This window comes from Mobula birostris, chromosome 10 (assembly GCF_030028105.1).
Source record: "Mobula birostris isolate sMobBir1 chromosome 10, sMobBir1.hap1, whole genome shotgun sequence".
Lineage (NCBI taxonomy): Eukaryota > Metazoa > Chordata > Chondrichthyes > Myliobatiformes > Myliobatidae > Mobula > Mobula birostris.
This window is the reverse complement of record NC_092379.1, coordinates 123,794,836-123,802,394: the sequence shown is the minus strand read 5'-3', so window position 1 is coordinate 123,802,394 and position 7,559 is coordinate 123,794,836. Positions and strand designations below refer to the sequence as shown.

General features: G+C 36.2%; 1 protein-coding gene across 1 annotated transcript in view; it reads right to left on the bottom strand.

Annotated features, from left to right (window-relative positions):
• Positions 1–2,179: 2,179 nt before the first annotated feature.
• Positions 2,180–7,559, bottom strand: part of nexmifb (neurite extension and migration factor b) — a 159,195-nt gene continuing 153,815 nt past the window's right edge. The window contains exon 5 of the mRNA XM_072270915.1: positions 2,180–3,157. The gene's annotated coding sequence lies outside the window, so the exon portion shown is untranslated. The remainder of the gene's footprint in view (positions 3,158–7,559) is intronic.

The following is a 7,559-nucleotide window of genomic DNA, read 5'->3' as shown; positions in this document are numbered from 1 at the left end:
AAAAAATATTCATGTCTTTAAGGCTTCAATAATTTCCTTCCCATACCTCTTTCTGAAATGTTCCCTTTCTCACTAACTGCAGGGGATGAAGTGTCCAGCTACACTACTGATATTATTGAACAAGAAGGAGATGCAAGAGACAAGTCACACATTGTTACCTGTCAATGTCCCCTGCCTTTTGTAAAAAAAGCATTAGATGCCTTATTTCTACCTCCACATAATTGTACTGACATGTGAAGAGAATCACTGATGCCAAGCAGAGCTGATGCAGAGTTGCTGGACTGAATACTCCCCCTTTGAATCCTAATTCCTTCAATGGTTTAAATATCAACAGTACCTACATGTTATGACACAGAAAGACGCCATTCAGCCCATCTGGCCTATGTCAACTATCCCATTAGTCCCTCTCCTTATCTCTTGTAGCCATGCACTTGTTGCCTCTTGCGTGCACATGAATCCCATTTTGATTCTTTTGTCGTTTGCCTGCATTAAGGGGTAATTTACATAGCCAATTGAACTGCCAGCACAGAACAGCAGCACCTAGTAAAAACCCGCAGAGTTCAGTCTCCACACAGACAACAACCAAAGTCAGAATCAGGCCTGTGATCCTGGAGCTGTCAGGTACCAGCTCGACAGTGGTGCTCCAAACACACCTGCATCCTGCTGAAACTACAGAACAAAGCAAACATGAACCAGCAAAGCAATTTTATACTTTTTTTCTGGAATAATTTGTGGTGAAAGTGAAATTTAAAGAAAATCAGGTGTAACTTAAAACCATTTTTTTCATCTAATTGAAACATAGAACTAGAACCTCAGTATTACTAATAACTGTGCATAGAATACTGATTGATGTACGGGGGAACATATTTGAACTTCTAAATACTTTGTTTACACTTTTATTTAAAAGAACATGACATACTTCAGCACAATGATACGGATTCCCTTTGTGGGTTTAAGGGGAAGAAAGTGCTGATGTTATTCAACAAAAGAAATAACTTATACCATTCGCGATCATTCCATCAACTTGTGATTACAGGCAACAGGTTAAGGTGCAAACAATAAAAAAAAACACTAATGAATGCAACCATTTCACAAACTTTATACAAAATAAATATTTAACAATACTTGCAGAAAACTGTTCCTTCAAACACACACTCAAACAACTACTGAAAATTAAACCCAATGGGTTCATTAATAAGCTTACAGAGACGGTGCCATTTAGAGCATTTCCTGTATTCTTCTGAATTTCCCCTCAAAGTAGATTTAAAACTGCAATACATTATATAATTCAAAATTATAATGAATGCATTGTTTTTTTAAAAAAAGGCAGCAGGAAAGAAACAAATATCAAACGTTTCATTCAGTTTTACATATTCTGCATGTCACCTGAAGTATATAATCACATTTTCTTACAGCAGTTTTACAACAGATATATCCATATTTTACTATATATATTCACTGTAAAATATGGTTAAATATACAGATTTGGAACATGTTACAAAGGTTGTACTACATATAACTGAATTTGCATCAAGTCCCACAAAAGCAAGAGTCAAGTACTCTCTGAGGGCCTTATGTATCTTTCGACTGTGCTACAATCTGTAACTCACTCCGAAACAGCTGTAAGCTTATATAATATATAGTGTTTCTTTAAAAGCAAGTGCTTATGGATAACAGCATGCTGTAAAACACACCATGTAATCTACTGACCTTGCAATTATCCACAACAATATTTTTTATTGGGGGGGTGGGGGAAGGAGCAACTTGACATGCAATGGGCACAAAACAACAGTTGCGATAAAAGTCCTCTGGTATTACGCACAGAACCAGTTGAAACTGAAAGATTGGAACACGTTCACTTTTGTAAAATTGCTAACACTATATATTAGATAAGCAAACCAGCTTGTACTGGGCAGGTAACAAATGTGTGACACATACCACTTGCAAGATATATTTTACATATATGTATTTTGTATTTTATATAACATACTGCAGCTTTACATAATAATAAGATTAAAGCTGCCTTTTTGGGAATGGCATTCAGTAGCAAAAACAGGATTTAAAAATTAGAATTCTATCAGCATCAACACCATAAAAACAACAAAACATATTTTCCAAGTACTGTAAAAATGTAGTGTGTTTGACTTCGAACAACTTTTATTTAAAAAAAGTAATTTACACCAAAAATGTCAATTAGCTAAATTTTTTGATGCAGATCTGTTTCTGAACAATAGCTTAAGCAGTCTTCATAGAATCATTCTTTCAAAATGTTAATTTCTGTGTTTTACATTTATTTGATAAATGACAGTATTACAAAAACTCATCAAGTTAACAAGAATGACATTTACATGTACCGTACAGCATTTGAAAGCACAAATATTTAAAACCTCTGCAACAATTACAACAAAACCTGAAGGTCAGAATAATTTACAGGAGAAAGAAGGGGTCTATAAAACAGCAAAGAGCCCACAATTTTTTTTGCAAACTTTTTTTTGTGTGTTTTTTTTTCACTGTTTCACTACACTCTTTCACAACAGAATTCAGTTTATTACAAAACCTCCACAAAATGCTTGCCTTTTCTCTCTCGCTCTCTCTCACTCACTCTCTCTCTCTCTCTTCGGTATTTTGGTTTTCCAGAGCAGTTAATGTAACTCTACGTCCTTTTATTAACACCCTGAGGAATAAGAGGGTTACGCACACATCCAAACACATCACATCACTGCTAAGAAAAATATACACTTACAAAATATATTACAAATTGGCACACTGAAAAATATACAAGAATTTATAGACGTCAAAGTTCATTTTTAGAATTTTTTTAACTCTACAGATCAATATTTATAAAGCTCATTCTAAAGAAAGGCAAACAATACTAAAATGTTTTAGCATTGTACTGTGATACATCTCAAAACATTTTATTTTTACATTCTGTGAGTTTTTAATTTCTCCCTTTCAATTTAGGAAATGCATCTCTTTTAGCACCATGAAACACGAGCAGCTCAGTGGTATCTTTGCTTCTCTTTTAAGCTCTGTATTTACATTCAAATTTCAGAAGGTAGAAGTTTGAAAGGCAATAAGCAAAATAATGGCCAGAACTGTAGGCAGCTGAGTTCACTGTAGCAACCCATTGAGCTTCACCCTGGGTCCTGGTGTTTGACTGAGGAAGTCAGAGAGGGAAAAAAAATGCATTAAAGATAAAATGCCACACGAAGCACTGGACCCAAAGTAACAGTAAACTAGTTACTCCATTGTACAGGATATGTTTTTAGACAAAGTAAGTTCAGTTCAGGCAGTGACATTATCCTTACCGAAGGTTCAGGCAGAGTGGCTTTGCTCAGAATGATTAGTGAAAAATGTTCAACTTACATGGGTTGGTATTCTCACTCAACATAGCTGGCCATTTTCCATGCATGGACTAATAGCTCTACAGGTGTGCAGATAGTCCAAGAACCAGCTGCAGCACGTGACACTCATGGAAAGTGATGCTCAGGAGGTCACCACCCTGCTTCTAGAATTCTACTGCTCACTGTTTGAAGAATTGAGAGACAAGAAACCCCGGAATATAAGTGTGAGAGATCTGCTATGGGTGAACGACCACACCTTTGGAGTACTCCAACGGCTGTTAAAAATAGGGATTTCTCATCAGGAAAGTCACCAACTAAATGCAAATTTTGTACTCCTCATCAAACGTGCAAACAGAACTAGGGCTAATTCTCTAATCCATGACAAACTGGGTATGTCGTTGACTTTTATCTGCAAGAGGTATGGCTTTACATTTTAGTGTGTATAGAAAAAGAAACGAGTCAGTTGAAAATCAGTGTGAAAACTATGTTCTCAGTAACCCTATTCATTATTTTTTAGCCAAAACCTGCTTGCTATTTAGATTTTATTTTGGGTGAGAGTAGTTCGATGAGGAACCAAGATTTTGGGTGTGTGCTTTGTCATGATTAAAACATATGATACTGTCTCTGGAAAATAAGATAATTTATTTTTATGCATAATGATTTAAGCCAGACCGGATGCAGTAAGACATTTTAGCTTTGTTCACTTCTTCACTCTGGCCTGACTGTGTTGACCTTTCTAAGCCACTGAAAAAATGATGAGCTCATTGAACATATCCATGCAAGTACTTTGCAGCAAGAGGCCCTGGGAAGTAACACAGGCAAGAATCTGGCACCCTACATACATTTCCTTCTTCTGTACTCCACAGGTGACATGAGCAGTCCTTTGTAAAATGGCCTTAATCAGCTGACTCAGACAATCAGACTTAGGGCCTCCTGTTTCCCTGAGCACTAGAAATGAGCCATTGGAGGGAGCCTACTTTTTAAATATTTAAGCCTTTTAAAAAAAATTGCTGAGAAAACTTGATTTTTATTCAATCTCTTTAATGATCAAATTTTAAAAGGGAGCTGATGCGTAAAATCCATCTTGCCATTTGTTAGTACACACCAATATGTTAGATTAGACATAAGGGCTATAAGCTGGATGTAACTGGGCTTCTCCTCTGAACCCAAAAGATTCTCTCCTGTAATATAATCAGCCTTGTACCCCCTTCCATGAAAATACATTTAATTAATTATTTTAAAAATCTGTAATTTTTTTTGTTTCACTTTCCATTGAACAAATCATCAATTCCCCACAAACATTACCTAATTTATTTTTCCTTGTTGTCATTCTTAACTTTAAATTTTGTCCCTACATCTTGAATCCTTTCCTCAAAAGATAATTTTTTTTGTGGCCATCTTTATAAGAATCTTAAAATATCTTTACAGAGACCCCTGATTTAGTCACTGTTCATCATCACAAGATTACATTCATGGTAAATTGCTCAATCTTTCAGAAAACAGCAACATAACCCTCCATTAAATTCATCAGAATCATTTCTCATCCAGTACCAGGCAGGCAGCCGACTGAACGTTCATCATGATTTTTATCCATAACTACTTTGCATTACTACTTTGCCTCTCTCATATAAACTGCCATGACATGAATCCCTTGAGATGTTAACTCACATTAGATCACCAGAATACCGCACTGGATATTACCTAAAACAGTGTTTTAATGGCCAATCAACTCAGTTAATAATATGGTCAAAAATAATAATGATTGATTTATTTTTATTTTAAACTTCAGTCTTAACGACTAATTAACAAGAATTTGTTCACTGAAAGATCGATTTACATCAACATCCAGCTCAATGACATTTTAGTCTGATGCATCAGAGGCAATATTTCTGGTCAGCTGTGTTGGATTTGTAATTGGCCTAAGACAAAATTCCAGCTCATTCTCAGGTCAGAATATTTAGCAAATGCAAATCACATTGTTTCAATTTTTCCACTTTGATTTGAAACCGCTTGCAAGACAATCTACAAATTGAAACAGGATGAACTGGACAAAATGCAACCTGCTCGTTTTCCCGAACAGACAAGATTACTGCAATGTACCTTTTACTGGCCTTCCAAGGCAATTGATTGGCAATCTTCAACTCATTCAGAATGCTGCTGCTGACCTTTAACTAAAACCCGGATGAGGGAGCATATCACTCCCGACCTAGCTACTCTGCATTGATTATTATAAAGTTCTCTTACTTGTTTTTAAAGCTCTCAATGGTCTGGTACTGCAGTACACCACAGAATCATTTTCGCTTTATAATCCTGCTTGAGCTCCCAGGTCTTCTTCCACCGGTCTCTCAAATTTAAACAATCACCCTCAAAAGATAATTGGCAGGTCAGCCTTTTTTTGAGCTACATTCCTAATCCATGGAATTCAATACCTAAAACTATAAAGGATGTAGACTCAATTGACATCTTTAATCACCAACTCAAAACCGATTTGTCTTTTTATCCATCTTTTATTTTCATGCTTGCACTTTATCCCATGTAAAGCACTTTGAACTACATCTTTTATATGAAAAGTGTTCTATAAATAAATTCTAATTATCATTATTATTATTGTTTTCTATTACAGGTGCATAAAGAAAGCAGGGTTGGAAAGGATAGTGGATTTCAGACAGCTTTCAATGCTGTTTCTTTTCACATTAAGTAGAACCAATATATCAGATTTCCAATATTTTAATCATGATTTTTTCTTTAATTTAAATATCGTTCCTAGTGATGATTTAAATTTACACATGACAGGCATAATCACAAGGAATTATTTGAAGATTTTTGAATTTCTACTTTGAATTTGATCTGGGGAAATTCCTTTGTTTAATTAACTTATCATTCCTTACAATAATCGATCTAAAAGCAGAATTCCTTCTCTTCATCTTCTCTCCTAGGAACCAGATGAAATACAGGTCTCCAAAGTTGAAATGTAATGAATCAGATTCCAGATTAGTTATTGCTTCACCTCTCTCATATAAACTGCCCTGACGTGGATCTCTTGAGATGTTTCATCACTAGCTCATGACAATGTTGCACTCAGGATATTGGGTAGGAAAGAAGTGTTTCGGTGCCCAAGAAACCTTGTTAATGATAAGGTCAAAAGGGTAATTATGGTTGTCTTTTTTATTTTAAACCTTACTGAATCATTTATCAATTGGAACTTATACTCACGGCCAGAAAGTTAATTAAAAACAGCGAAATCTATACAATAGAAATTTCATAACACTACCTTTTTTTTGGATTTCATCAGTGATGCAATAGGTCACACTCACATATGTATCTCAGTCTTGAAAACATTGCTTATATTAACATTTATTTTTTTAATTTGATGTTCACTAATTATTCTTTGGAAGCTGACATTAGCATAAGAGGTGAAAGTTCTACTTTCCACTCTATGTCCAGCCAAATCGAAGTTGGAAGGATGGTGCTGCAATTTCCACCATGTCATTGGTGATCGACCAAGCACTGTGAACTTTGGTTGGTGGGTTGGTTGGGAAGTGCACAGGGGAGGGGCAGCAAATACATTTGTGGTGTGAGATTATTTATGGATAGGCAGGAAGTAGAAGTCAGAGGAAAGACATTAAAAATCAAGGATGAAAAGTTGATTGAAGAGTCTAGTAAAACAAAAAAGAGGAGACCGCAGTGTAAGACATTAAAACATAGGTATGTAGCAGAAGGCGCAGCTTTTCAATAAAATATGAGATGGTTTGAAAAAGGGAGGATGGCCAAAAGAGGAGAAAATGCCAGAGGACAAAGGAGGGAATCATAATTAGGCTACAAAACCTATACCATCTACTGGCTGGACTTCAGCACTTCTCTCTTCTCCTTGAACCTTAGCCTCTCTGAACTGCCCTTCACTCTCTCCACACCAATCCGAAACTTACCATCAAACCTGTAGACAAAGAAGGTGCCGATATAGTGTGGTGGACTGACCTCTACTTTGCTCAGGTCAGCCAGCCAGCGACTTTTAGGCACCTCCTCTTACTTAACCCTTGAAAAGGACCCCACACCATCACTAACTTTAACTTAGGGGATTTCCCATCCACAATCACCAAACATATAGTTCCTTTACCTCACGCTGCTCATTTATCCCTCCTACCCAAGATATACAAACCTGACTGTCTGGATAGGCCTCTTATTTCTTCTCATCCCCTTTCTCCCATGGTCCACTCT